Source organism: Urocitellus parryii, chromosome 12 (assembly GCF_045843805.1).
Source record: "Urocitellus parryii isolate mUroPar1 chromosome 12, mUroPar1.hap1, whole genome shotgun sequence".
Classification (NCBI taxonomy): domain Eukaryota; kingdom Metazoa; phylum Chordata; class Mammalia; order Rodentia; family Sciuridae; genus Urocitellus; species Urocitellus parryii.
In genome coordinates this window covers 28,356,941-28,371,524 of record NC_135542.1, presented here as the reverse complement: position 1 = coordinate 28,371,524, position 14,584 = coordinate 28,356,941, and positions in this window count along the sequence as shown.

Genomic DNA, 14,584 nt, shown 5'->3' with positions numbered 1-14,584 from the left:
TGTGGCAGCTGGGACACCCAGGCAGGGAGGTTTTTGTTCGGGGCTGCACCACTGTGAGAGGTAACTCTAAATCTTGCCAGTAGTAATACACCCCAGTGTCATCAGCCTCCACCCTGTTGATCCTCAGTGTGAAATCTGTCCCTGACCCACTGCCACTGAACCTGTCTGTGACCCCAGTGAACCGGTTGGAACCAAGATATATTAGACCCCGTGGAGCTTGGCCTGGCTTGTGCACAACCCAGTGCAAATATGTATTTCCATCACTATCTAGGAGGCTCTTACTGTACTTGCAGGAGATAGAGGCTGGCTGCCCAGGGGTGACGGGCACAGAGAGAGGAGTCTGGGTCAGCACAACATCTCCCCTGGATCCTGAAAAAATAACAATTCGATGAAAGATTATGTAAATACTTCAGGAAAAATTTTTGCATTTTTTCTTTATTGTACATTTCAGGCTATATTATTTTTGGTGTTTTGATTTATACAATAAAATTATTTATATTCAAAAACACATCAAATTTTATAAGGTATAATAACCTCCCTAGAATTTACCTACATCCTCCTCCAACTATTATGTGACAACCTCTATCAGAGTATATTCCTTGCTCCTTCTGGAATACTCTCTCACATTAATTGACCTCAGCTGCCTCATCCTGGAGGATAGACCTGCCCATCCCTCATGTGGGCAGAGCACACATGGGCAGAATGGGGGCACAGGGCTCATCTCCTTCCTCCTTATGTCTCCCCATCCCCTCTGTCCTCACCAGTGATGCAGAGCAGCAGCAGCCCCAGGAGCTGAGCAGAGAGCCTCATTTTGAGAAGCTGAACTGAGGAGTCCTGGTGAGTCAAGGGCAGGTTAGAGCTGAGCTTTTATGTCATCCTTGCAGGAAGGCCCTCCCCAGGGAGCAGCATGCAAATGCCCTGGTGGGTGCTGGGTGGGGAGAGTGAGGGACGGTGGGGACTGCCTCGTGAGCCCAGGGACATCAGATGTCTTTATATTTGGAGGAAATTTAATGGAGGAACAGCCCAGGGTGCCTGTGGCATGGACAGTATTCTTCATCATGGGAGCCTTGTTGTGTGGAGGGCCATGGTGCCCAGTGCCTGACATCCTAAGTCAGCACAGACACAAGATGTGGTGGCTGCCTGTAGATTATCCTCTGAGAAGGTAACAGCCACCCTGCTGGCTCCCTCCCAGCATGGTGACAAGTTCTACCTCACAATATTGATATTAAATTTTCTATCACCCACAACATTTGGTAGAGGTAGTTCAATGGGTTCTGGTGTCTGCTGTGACCTGGAGAAATAGCAGAATGTCAGGAACAGTGTTAGATGTTGATGTTTTCCTGTCCTAGTAAATGAAATCAGAACACCTGGGTCAAAACAAGATGGTGGAAAAGAAAGCTGTGTTTCAGCTGAGAGCCCATTACCCTGCTCTAGGACAGCGAAGGGACATGTCCACTTGAGGCAGTGAGTGTGAAATTCCCTAGTGCAAGAATTATTAACTGGTGGACATCCTGTTCTAGTTCTCTCCATATATGTGATGAATCAGAGTCATCCAAACTTTTCCCAAAAGAAGAACCCCTTGAGGCCACTGGACAGAATGGATGAGCGAAAGTTCTGTTGTTCCTTTTCTATTGATGAGAGAATTTCCTCCACCCTGTTCTATTCCATGTCAGTTACACTGGGCAGCAAGTGTCACAGTCCTGGGTTTAACGGGGGATTGCCTTTGTAGAACAGGACTGCATCCAGGCTCTGCCTATCTCACAGTGATTCCACCTGCCCTGACCTTCTCCTGGGCCTTGGTCCAAATAGGACACTGAGGAGAGGAGGCTGGGTTCACTGCACAGGGATATTAATGTCAGACTTCCTCTCCCAACTAGAGAGTGTGATCTGTGTTCTTTTGCCCACAAGGCTGAGCTGCTTTTCCAAACAGCCTAGGTCATCATACACACCCTCTCCACTGTGTGGGACCTTGGAGTGTGAGCCAAGGAGAAGATGGGACTTTGCCATGGTTTCTCTAAGTCTAAGTCAACTTCTGTGGCTGTTCTCCTGTCCTGAGTGAGCAGCTTCCCTCTGATCTCGTGGAGGAGCAGGAATGTTGGCATGCTGGTGTTTCTGGACTCTCAAGTCTCAGTTCTCCATCTGCTTCATCTGAATGAACAGAAGTAACTGAGATGAAAGGAAATGAGGGGGAGCTCACTGCAGGAGGGAGAATGCAGAAATCTGGAGTTGGGCAACTTGCTAGAAGTGGGCAGAGGAGATTTGCTGACTTGCAATATTCTTTCCCTGAGAAATTAGGAACCTAACCTCCTCAAGCCTTGGATAGAGAAGTGCTCATGTTGCAGTATAGAGAAGTCCTGCATGAAGTGTGAATCTGATCATAAGCATTTATTTTAATGTTTTTTTTTCACTGAGAAAATGATCTCACCTTATTACTTCTATGGATATAAAAATGGATGACCACATTGATTAAATGAAAATATTACATTTTCTTTGGTTGTCAATAATATTTCTGATATAATGCTGAAGTTTCACAGTAAGTTAAATAATTTTCTTTAGTTATGAAATAGCCCCAGGTGTCATAATATTTAGTTTTTAATGTGTTTCAAATTTTTGGTTTCCTGTCTGTGACCCCTCATATCCATTGTAGAATTTTTTTTCAATAAGACTTTGCAACTCCTACTCTGACATCTGGGAGGACTCACCACTCCATCATTTTTATTGTTTTCATTCCTACTCAAGTTGTCCTTCTGATTTTGGGTGCAGAATCTCCGACTCTGTGGTCTTGGGCCTTACAGGGCCATGTGTGAGGATTCAAGAGGACTTGGGGTGGACGTGCCTCCTCAGAGGCTTCACGTGGCTGCTCAGCAATGAGGATGTAACTGAGGCAGACTGGTGGCCCTTCCCCTCTCAAACATACACCTTGGAATAGCAGCCTTGGCAGGGTGGGGACAGGCCCACTTGGCAGAGGATCCAGCTTCTCCATCTCTCTCTCTGCTTACTCAGAAACTGCTGCAGTCCTGGCAGTCCTGGGAGGATGGTGACCAAGGTCCTGATCACACTGACCCTACTGAGAGCCCGACCCCTGCAGGGCTCCCAGGTGTGGGTTCTGGGCTGCCTTCTGACTGTGGCTGTAGAGCCAGATCCTGAGCTCTGGTGTGGGCAGTGCTGTCAGAGCCTCAGGGTCAAGGTGGCCATAGCTCAGGCCTGTCCTCGTCACAGGGGATGGAAACTGGCCCCAGGGTTGTCACTTCTCTTTGTCTCCCTTTCTTTTTTTTACCATTTCCTCAATCTTCTTTTCTCCCTCCCTCCATCCCTTCATTTCCACAATTTTTTCTATATTTTGTTGTGTGTTTTTAGCTTTTAAATTATTATACAAGAATTCTTGATTTTAGGTGTCACTTCTGAAAAACTCAACTCAAATATATTTCCTATGTTTGCTGAACTTCATTTATCTTTCTATCTATCTATCTATCTATCTATCTATCTATCTATCTATCTATCTATCTATCTACCTATCTATCTGGTATTGCAGCCTGTATATATAGCCTATCATTTCTGTAAAAGTCAATGTATTGGAATATATTTCCTCACATTTCTGAACTCTCTCTCTCTCTCTCTCTCTCTGTATGTATATATGTATACATACATATATAATATGCATTTCAATTTATGTACTTTGCCTGTCTTTTCTGTACAATTAAACCTATAAATATCACTTTGATGTAAACTAAGCCCCTCCTTCCATCATCAAGTAGGTTGGATTCTTTGAACTTCTATGTTGATTTATGTGTTTTTTGTTCCCCAAACTATACGTTCTGGTATTTTTATGTTTTAAATGATATCAAATACTCCCCCCACCCCTGCAGTACAGGTTTTTTCTTTTTTATTTGCTAATGGCTTTCCAAGGCTCCTGCAGGCTCAGCCCTGCTGCCCACAGTGTATACATGATGACTTTGCAATGAGACCTGAGCTCAAAGGTGGACAGGGGCAGCAGGATGTTGTCTCAGACACAGGTATGCATGTTCCTGTGGCTCTGGGCCTCCGGTGAGAGATGTAAGTGCTGGGAAACCTTCAGATTAATAGGTTTATAGGGCTAGCAAGCTAATTTATGATATAGTGAGAAAAAATGACTACTTCCCATATGGACCTAATAGTGTGCTGACTTTTAATACTAATTGAAAGTGAATATCAAATGAAATGTTCCAATGTATATGTGAAAAATTTGTGTGTGTGTGAATATGTGTGTGTGTGTGTGTGTGTGTGTGTGTGTGTGAGAGAGAGAGAGAGAGAGAGAGAGAGAGAGAGAGAGAGTTAGTTCATGGTTCATTCCTAGATTTTTCTGACCGCAGGTACCTGTGAGGACATGATGATGTCCCAGTCTCCAGGCACTTTGGCTGTGTCTGCAGGCGACATGGTCACCATCAGCTGCAAGTCCAGCCAGAGTCTCTTATCCATTCCGAAGGACTACATGGCCTGGAACTAGCAGAAACCAGGACAATTCCCAGGCTGCTGTACTCCTGGGCATCCTCCCAGGGAGCTGGGGTCCCCTAGAGGTTCATGTTCAGTGGGCCAGGGATTTATTTCATTTCCCATCAGCAGTCCCAGGTTGAGGACATGGCCGATTGTTCCTGCAGCAGCACTGCAGTGCTCCTCCCAAGAGCCTCACCTCAGACCAAGCCTCTCCCAGGCTGAGGGCCAGGGAGCCTTTGCTGCCGTGGCTGCTTCCCCCTCTCACAGCCCTGAGGTCTCCTCCCTCCTCTCTTGACAGGTCACAGGTTTTGATCATTCCTTGGGGGGTGTGCAGTACTCATGAGAAAATTCAGGAACTGGGCCTGTAGGGGTGGTTTATTTATTTAGTGGGAGTCATCAAGCACAAGTGCTGGGCAGGTCTCCTGAGGACAGTACAGAGTTTTCATGGTACATGAACCTGTTTCCATGGAGAGATCACAAGACTCAGCCAATATAGTCTTCACCCTCACAGAAGAACCTAGTGACATTCACACGCAGAGGACTGATTCTCCTCGTGCCTCCTCCAATCTGAACCTTAACATTGTGATTCCTTGTCTTCCTGGCTCCTTCTTGTCCTGTAATCACCTTCCATTTGCTTCCTTCAAGTAGCGCTTTGCCTGCCTTGGGTTTCACAACCCTTGACACCTCCCCCCCCTCTTTCTCTCTCTCTTTCTCCTTTCCTCAGACTCTGGATGTCAGAGGAGCCTTTCTGGTGAGGTTCACTCTAAGTGGTTCCTGCTCTGCCCCCTCTTCTGGCCCCTGGCCCCTTCTCCTCATTTATATCAGCAGTTCTCATCATTTTCTTTTCATTTCTCTAATTTATTACAAAATTGTAAAACAACAAAGACCTGGGCCAAAGCTAAGTGTCCACTGCAGTTCAAGCCTTTGGCTCCTGGTGAGGATCTTCCCATAGTCCACATGTTCTTCTGACCTCAGCTGTGCTCATTCTCCCATAGGCCATTCTCTAGTTTCTTAGCTCTGTCACCTTAGACAAGGTGATGTCATATTCCTGACCTTTCCTCATCCTGTGTCCACTCTCTATTCAGGTCTATTCCTGGACAGTTGTGTCTGATGTTGTGATGGGAGGAGGTGGTGCTCAAGTCCCCTCCACCTTGAGTGTTAAGACACAATTTGATCAATGTGCACCTGCAGGACATCAGGGCACCACCTTGCAAGCCTAGAGTGACCTCTCCACCTCTGATTGTTCCCAGATGGGGGTGGGCTCTCCAGGGTGAGGGGCAGGGAGAGTGGAGTGTGCACCTCATTTTATCCCTGCTGGATCCTGGAATAATAAGGAAGAAGCACAAGACTGAGGTCAAGCACTAGCAGCCATTTCTATGATTGTCCTCTATTAATGATTGCAGGTTAAGTTATCTATATGAGTTTGTGATTAGGTTTGAATCCCAATTTCACAAAGATCAGCATTAGCAAGAACAAAGGGACCTCTAGAAGTTTCCTACACCACCCCCATGCCTGTGCCTGTTTCCTGCCAGGGCCCAGGTCCTGCTCCTTCTGCAGTGTTCATGATCATCTTGTTCTGTCAGATGGAGCCTGGACACCTCTGTGTTGTCCTCCACACACCAGGCCAGGCTGTTGCAGGTGACAAGGCCATACATGGGTTTTCCCTGAGCTGTGGCTGACACAGTTGTGGTCCACAGCCCTCAGCTGCACCCGTTTCCCTTTTCCTTCCTCCCTTCCTCCCTCCCTCCCTCCCTCCCATCCTTCATTCCCCCCCTCCCATCCTTCATTCCCCCCTCCCTCCCTCCCTTCCTTCCTTCCTTCCTTCCTTCCTTCCTTCCTTCCTTCCTTCCTTCCCTCCTTCCTTCCTTCCTCCCTCCCTCCCTCTCTCCCTTCCTCCCATCTCTGCCATGCAACCAGCGCTGGCTTCATGAAAGAAGGTTTGATTCATAAGAAATTGCTAGGGAGTTTTCAATGAAAGAGACAAGACCCTTATTACCTTTAATACCAGCTCCTGGACTGCCTCTCCTAGGTCCCGTCTCCAGCCACATAATGCATGGCGAGGTTTGCAGAAGAGACTAGCAAGGGAGAGAGAGAGAGAGCGAGAGAGAGAGAGAGAGAGAGAGAGAGAGAGAGAGAGAGAGAGAGAGAGAGAACATGCCAGGGAGAGGGCTTTTATTGGGGAACAAAAACTTCCAGGGAAAATCTCATCCAATGAAGGTTACGGTGCGGGGGGGGGCAGCATTCCAAGGTCAGTGGCAATGATTGGGTCTTCCGGGCAGTAGCCAGACATGCCTCTGCAGACAAGCCCTCGGCCTGGAGAAGGGTGGTGAAAGCTCTGACACAGCTGTGTCTAACTGCCTCTCATCCAGGTAGGGAGGTAAATCAAATCACCTGCAAGGATGGCCTCCCACCCCTTCCTCCCTCCCTCCCTCCCTCCCAACCTTCTTTCCTTTCTTTCCATCTGTACAGTGGATTAAACTCAGGGTTCTTTCCAACCTTCTTTCCTTTCTTTCAATCTGTACAGTGGATTAAACTCAGGGTTCTTTACCCCTGAGCTCTGTTGCAGCATTATGTATGTATGTATGTATGTATTTATTTTGAGACATGGTCTCACTCTGTTGCTGAGGATGACCTCAATCCTGATCTGCTCCTGCCACACTCTGTTGTAACCTGGATTGCACATATGAACACCATGACTGGCATTGTATTAGTTTTCTATTGATGCACAATAAATTAACACACCCCCTGCTGATCTCACAATTTCTGTGGGAGAGAAGTTGGGAAGACTTATACTGGGTCCTATCCTCAGCTTTGCATTGGCTGCAATCCAGGTGTTTCTCACTGTGTCTCATCTGCAGACCTGAAGAATCTGCTTCCAAGGAAACTAAGGGTTTTGGCAGAATCAGGTTCTTAGGGATTGTGTGGTTGAGGATGCTAGGTTATCGGTGGCTGTAGATCAGAGTCTATTATAGGACCCTGCAGGCCACCAGAGTGTCCTACCATATGGACTGCTCAGTAATGAGACCAGTATAAAGAATCCTTCCACAAGAGAGGTTGACTCCCATTTAAGGGCTCTGATGTGAATCAATGAGGCCCACCCAGAATAATCTCCTTTTGACTCACTTAAAATGAACAGCCTTGTCATGTTAATAGTATCTGCATAATGATCCCTTCACCTTTCCAATATTTCCTGAACCAAAAGCAAACCTCATGTTCTGCCCACTGTGCCCATGTCTCAGGATAGTGAGTGTGAACACCAGATAGTAGGTGTCTTGAGGAGGCAAGATTTCTTATCATTTTGATTTTTTTAAAAAATTATTTCTACAAAATGGTCTCTGTTAGAAGACCATTAAGAATGGAAACTCCTTAGGTGATGAGCATCAGAAATATACCTCCAGGTGATTTCTAACCCAGTTTCCCAGGTCCTCATGTTTCTCAGATTTTTCTCAAGTGAGAGAAAATTCAGATTCTCTATTTTTTATGGGCAAATATAAACACATGAAGGAACAAATAATGTAAACAAAGGACTCTCAATTTTTTAATAGTAAAGAAAGAAGAAAAGTTTAAAACCCATAGCCCAGTTTCTGTTTCAACAAACTAATAAAAGAAGAGCTGTCCAAATCCAAATCAAGCCGAATCAAGGATATCAAATTATAAATATCAAGTCCTGAAAGAGGTTCTCAAGATGGTGTGTCAGAGGAAGGCGGCACTGTCCACCTGCCCTCAGCTCAGGATTATCAATGGGAAGCTGTAACTTCCCACAGGGACTTTGCCTCAGAGCTGTTCTAGGAGCCCTGCATCCCCTGTGAGCACTCTGCAGCCTATAGGACCCTGTACTGGAAGACACAAGCTGAGAGCTGCTGCAACCCGCTTGGGCTGAACTTTTCCTGAACTTCATGATCTTACACTTTCAGAGAGTTCTCAAAGCTGTTTTGCAGAATGTCTGTCAATTAGGATGTTTGTCTACCACTCATGGTAGAAGTTAGCTGCAGCAACTCTGGCCAGAATATCTAGAAATGATGCTCTTCTGTTAGGGCTGGTGGTGCCTGATTTCAATCTGTCTCACTACTGCAGATGTTCACATTGATTCCTGGGTTAAAGGAATGTTCCAGACTTCTCTCCTGTAGTTCTTCTTTGTGTATTTGAAATGAGCATGAGTCTGGGGGTGTGACTAAGTGGCAGAGCACTTACCTAGCATGCCCAAGGTCCTCACTATGATGCATCTCCAACAATAGAGCTCAAAAAGAGTTAACATGAAATTGTTGAAAAGTTCCTCAATCCTTTATAGATATCCCATTCCTCATCAAAGTATCAGTATCAGGCTGAACTCATGGATCATCGTTTGTTTAATGGGTAAGTTTTCATAATTACAAATCTTGATTTTCAAGTTACACAGAACTGGCCAGTGAGAGGCTCCTTCCTGGTAGTTTCTCTTTACATTTGCCAGTGTCTCATCATTTTTGGAGGACTTCTTTTGTTCCCAACTCCAGGTGGTGGAGGGGATTCTTATCCTAAGATTCCTTTAGTGGCAAATAAGTCTGGGCACTGTGAGTGCGTGTTGGGAGCATGGGCTATTGTACCTGGGTTAAAGAGAATGTGTAAATAACTCTCTCAGTCAACCCATCTATGGACTTCAACATCTATGATCTCCTGATCTATCTGCATGCACACTCCTATCTATTCCTGAGTTCATTCTGATATTTCTGATTCTAATCAAAATTGTGTTTGTTCTAGTGATGTCCCTTTTTGTTTGGAATCCCTTCTAACTACAGTGAGAATCATGGCTCTGATTGTCTCTGGTGCATTGTTTCCCACCAACATTCCTGTGACTGAAAGCAACCTCTTGACATTGGCCTGCCCTCCATTAGACAGCCTCATGGCCACTCATGAACGTACCCTGATCCTGCTCTGATTCCCCTTGCCAGGGCACATCAATCTTTACACACAGGTACGGATGCTGTTTCAATTGCCTTTTGTCACTGTGAAAAAAACCTGGGGGTAAAACACTTTAGAGGAGGAAAGAGTTACTCTGGGTTATGTTTTCAGTCCATAATCAGCTGGCTCCAAGGCAGATGTATCATGGCGGAAGGGCTTGGTGGAGGAAAGCTGCTCATCCATGGACCCAAGAAGTTACTAGGAAGGGCTCCGGGTAAAGAAGTACCCTCTAGGGCACAATCTCAGTGACCTTCTCCTTCCCAGTAGGTTCTACCCCCCAAAATCATTTAAATCATTCATTCATCAAATGGATGAATATTGTAATGAGGTCTTCACCCCCTGAAACTTTGGGGGACCCTTCATATGTAAGCTGTAACAGAAGCCCTCCTCCCTCTGCCTATGTCCCCACCTGCACACTGGGGCCACACTGCAGTGTGTCTTCCTCATCATGCTCCAAATTTGACCTTCACAGGGCCTGCACTAACACCATCTGCATGAGAGGATACCTCCTCACCTTGCTCCAGTGTCCCCTCCATAACCCATGTGTCCTCTTTTGCTCCAGTAGCCTGGAGGGACTTTCATCCCAGTCCTCTGACACACCTTTCTCCTCACCAAGTATGTGCCCCAGCCTTGCTCCAGCCTCTGGGACAGTGTTATCCTAGGACCTGGGTGAGATCTGGTGACAGAATAAAGACAGGTTAGGATACAGGGTAGACTCAGGGCAGAGGAGCAGCTGGTCCAGGGAGACCTATAGCTTCTGAAGCCAAAGCTCAGGTGAAGCTTGGGGAGGGTCCCAAGCAATAAGGAGAGGATCTCAGGGAACATGTGGCCTGATGGGTGACGCAGCCTGCAGACAGGGAGGGAGCTGACTTTTCACTTATGGATGGGCCAACTCCTGACCTTGGCAGCCAAGGTCAGAGGCTGTGTTGGAGCCTCAGAGTGGAGCAGGACCAGAGCTCAGCTGGGATGGAGGGACAGCAGTGTCATATGGTCAATGTTCTTCCCTTCCTCACCAACCTTGGTGTCTGCACTTGGGGTGTTTTGTCTGTTTTTGTCTCCCTCTTACCCCCCTTTGAATTTCTAGCTGGTAACATTGATGATTTTTCATGCCCAGGTCTTCAAGCAGTGAAGTGTAGAGGAAGCCTCTCTGGAATAAAGACTGTGCTCAGGTATAAAAAGGAAGAGGTCAGTAACTCCTACTGTAGGGTGTGGGGCTGTGACAGAGCTCAGGACCTCATCTTGGTTGGAGAGTGGGCAGAAGTGTGTCCTGAACCTTGATGAGACCAAGAGGTCTCTCTGCTCACAGGAATGAGGGATGGTTCTCTCTTGTGCCTCTCAGGAAACACATTTTCTCTAGGCAAATCTGGGCTGCCCTGGCCTATGCTGGGACACCTGGGGACATTTGGCCAGGCCTTAGAGGAGCCTCCCTGCAGCTCTGCCCAGCCTGCCGAGCCCTGCTGATTTGCATGTGCCCACAGCACATCCCACTGCCCTGAGGACTTCTTAAGAGGCTGCATATCCCTGTGCAGATGTCAGTCCCTGTCAGGACACAGCATGGCCATGAGGTCCCCTGCTCAGCTCCTGGGGCTCCTGCTGCTCTGCCTCCCAGGTAAGGAGGGACATACTGGGGATGTGTTTAGACCAATTTCATCAGTGCTGCCTGGTGTTAGGAAAGTCCTGTTATGACATTATTAATTGTGTGCATATTTCTTCTCATGTGTTCAATTGTAGGTGCCAAATGTGACATCAGGATGACCCAGTCTCCAACCTCTCTGTCTAAATCTCAAGGAGAAACAGTCACCATCAGGTGCCAGGCTAGTCAGGGCATTAGCAATTACTTAAGCTGGTACCAGCAGAAACCAGGGCAAGCTCCTAAGCTCCTGATCTATTATACCAACCAGTTGCAATCTGGGGTCCCCTCGAGGTTCAGTGGCAGTAGATCTGGGACAGATTATTCTCTCACCATCACCAGCCTAGAACCTGAAGATGTTGCTACTTATTTCTGTCAACAGTATGATGAGCTCCCTCCCACAGTGACACAGGCCATGACAAAAACCTCCCAGGGAGCAGAAGTGTGAGGCTGGGCTGCCCCAGCTGCTCCTCCTGCTGCCTCCACCTGCTGAGGGCACTGATCAAGGACAGCCAGGATCCCAGGGCCACTCGGGGAGGGGGTCTTTCTAGGCCTGGAGAAGTTCCTCTGCACCCTGTTTTTTTTCTCTTTGTCAATTCCAGCACTCAACCTTGGATTGGTGTCTTTGATGGTGTGTGCACTACTCAGTGCAGTAGTGCTCCACCCACCAATGGTGAGAAGAGAAAGGAGGACAATCAGGAGAAGCACCATGATGAGTTCTTACTTTCTGGTATACAGGAACCTGGTGCTGGGTGAGCTCAGCCAAGATGCCCAGGGGAACAGAATTGGTGTTCAGAGACAGAAAAATGAAGACAGATTTTATGACAGAGATGACACTACAAACACTGTGGACAAGACCTTTTCATAGGAAGTATTCTCTGTCAGCCTCATATGCAGTCACCTGGTGTATAAAGTGGGATCTACATCAATCATCAGAGAGTTAAAGTTGTAACAAACCATCAGAAACCTTTAGAAGAAAGGTCATAAAACAGAACCATGGAAAACATGAAGTGCAGCCTTAGGAATGATCTAGAACACTCTCATGTGTTTGGAAATGTGAAATGGTCCCTGTGTTGGAGACCTGCCCTGACCATGCATGTACCTGTGATCCAGGCTTTCCACTCAGACCACATACAGATGTGCACAGATTCCCATGTGCAGGGACCTCACAGCATTATCTGTGATAACTGTAACCTTAATCAGCTAAATGCCAATCAAGGGAAGGATGGATAAATAGAAAAAGGGAAGTGCATGCAATAAAGTACTATACACCAGTGAAAATGCCCACTGACTTCAAGAGCCCTGAAAGTGACACAGACCACAGATACACCATAGCTTATTACCCATGATACTATTTTTATGAGAATCAAAAAATGGCAAAATTTGATAATTGCTTAAAGATAGCTTACAAATTGCATGGGGAAATGGGGGATGAATGACTGGTTATTCTTCCTTGAGAGTCTTTTTCCTAGTATTTTAAGACATTATTCTCTTTCCTCCTGTCTGCATATTTCTTATGATAGCGACATGGAAGTTCCCTTGGATGTTGTGAGTTGCTTTTCTCTTGTGGCTTTCAAAACTATCTCTGTAAATTTTCATAATTTGTTTATATTATATTTTAGTGTGACCATCTTTAGGTTAGTCCTGTTTGGGACCTTTAAGCATAGCTAACCTCAATGTCCATATTCCTCCTATCATCTGGAAAATTTCCAAGAATTATTACTTTTTACAATCTTTTTTTTCTTATTAAATGTCTCCTGTTTTTATGGAATGCCTATAAAGCATTTGTTGTTTTTTTTTTTTTGACCCTGTCCCATATATCCAGTGTGTTTTATTCATTTCAAATACAGATAGAAAAAAATCACTTTAATAAAGTGTTAGAGATTGTGATAAAAATACAAGCAGAAATCCTGAAAACGAAGGAATCAATAAATGAAATGTTAGATTCAAAAGAAGGCATCAAAGCACAGAGTCCACTTGGAAGACTGAACCTCAGACAATGAAGACAAAATATAACATCTTGAAAGTAGAGTGGAGTATTTCCTGATTTTATTTGCATTAATCTTTTTTTGTTATTGGTTTTCCTCATGGTAACTTGTTAATTATACATGAATTTATAATCTTGCAGGGGATGTTACCTCACATTTCTTTAAAAAATATTACAAATCTATGTTTCAGGTTGAGTGTGGGGAAGAGAACCCAGCTGACCTGTGCAGTGGCATGGAGCCTCCTTGACAGACAGGACAGGAGCTGAGCCCTGGACCCCAGGCTGGGTTCTCCCTGGACATGTGCTGTGCTCAGGGAGGGGAAAGGGGCTGGGTCAGAAGGCAGAGGATACCTCCCCCATTCCCAGGGGACTCTCCCAGGATCCTGCCTGCTGGGGTTTCTGTGGCCAGTGGATGGCACCTGGGCTCCCACTGCATCTCCTGCTGACCTTCCCACCCAGCTCTGCCTTTGGGTCAACATCATATTCACCTTCACCATAATGGCTCTCCTGAGTGACCATCTCCATCCAGTCATGCCCAGGCATCTGAGGTGGGCAGATGCCCTCAGGTCCCCACCCTTTGACAGAATGGGAACCCCAGAGCTCACCTGCCTTCCCATTCTCATTCCTCATCCTTTCGGTCCTCACCAGGGTTCCAGAGCATCAGCAGCCCTGGTGGCCCAACTAGAACACTGTGACATGACTTGAGGGGCATCTAGCCAGGATCTTTAGGAGTCTCTGAGACAGTAGAGACACAGAATCGCAGGACCCCAGGGACAACCTTCCACCCTCTGAGAGACTTATGAGTGACTTTTCCAACTCTGATCTTTCCCAACATGGAGGCAGGCAGTCGAGGGGTTCCAGGCAGGGTGACTGGAGTCTGTGTCATCCCTGTACCTCTGCTGAATCTTGTAACTGTGGGTACCACATTGAGTGACCATGCCTCCCAGTTCTGATGCACCACAGGGATATGAAAGATCACTGTAGTCTGGTGGGGTAGTGCCATGATTCATGGCTTGGTCTTTACTCTTTGTGGGGAGTGTCCCTAGGGTGGAGTTACACTTACCTGTTCCTTTGTAAACCTGACCTTTGCCCTGTTAAGGATAGAAGGTTCTATGGAAACTCCCTTTGTGTGTCCCCTTCTCTTGCTCTGCCTTTGTTGTGGCCTTCCTAGATTTCAGTGACTCTGCTGACAGCAGATACCACAAAGCTGACTCTACCCCCTGAATCCTGACCCCTTGCCTCATTTGAATGTTTTTTTTTCCCAATAAAAGGGTTCAGCACTTGCTCCTCTCTCTCATTCCATGGACCCCTAAGGTCAGAGGAGCCACCAGAGGACCCTAAGAAAATGTATTACTCTGTCCTTTTGTGGGTATTTTGTGCAGCTCAGTTCACCTGGAGTAACCTTGAGTGTTTAGTTGTGGAACATGACATGTAATAATGAGAGAAATAAAATATCTTATGCAAAATTAATAAGTCAATTTTATGCTGCTCCTTTTATTAGTTATTGCAGGAAAAGTCATTTTTGTGTTTCATTTGTGTATTTGTTTTATTAGTTTTGAATC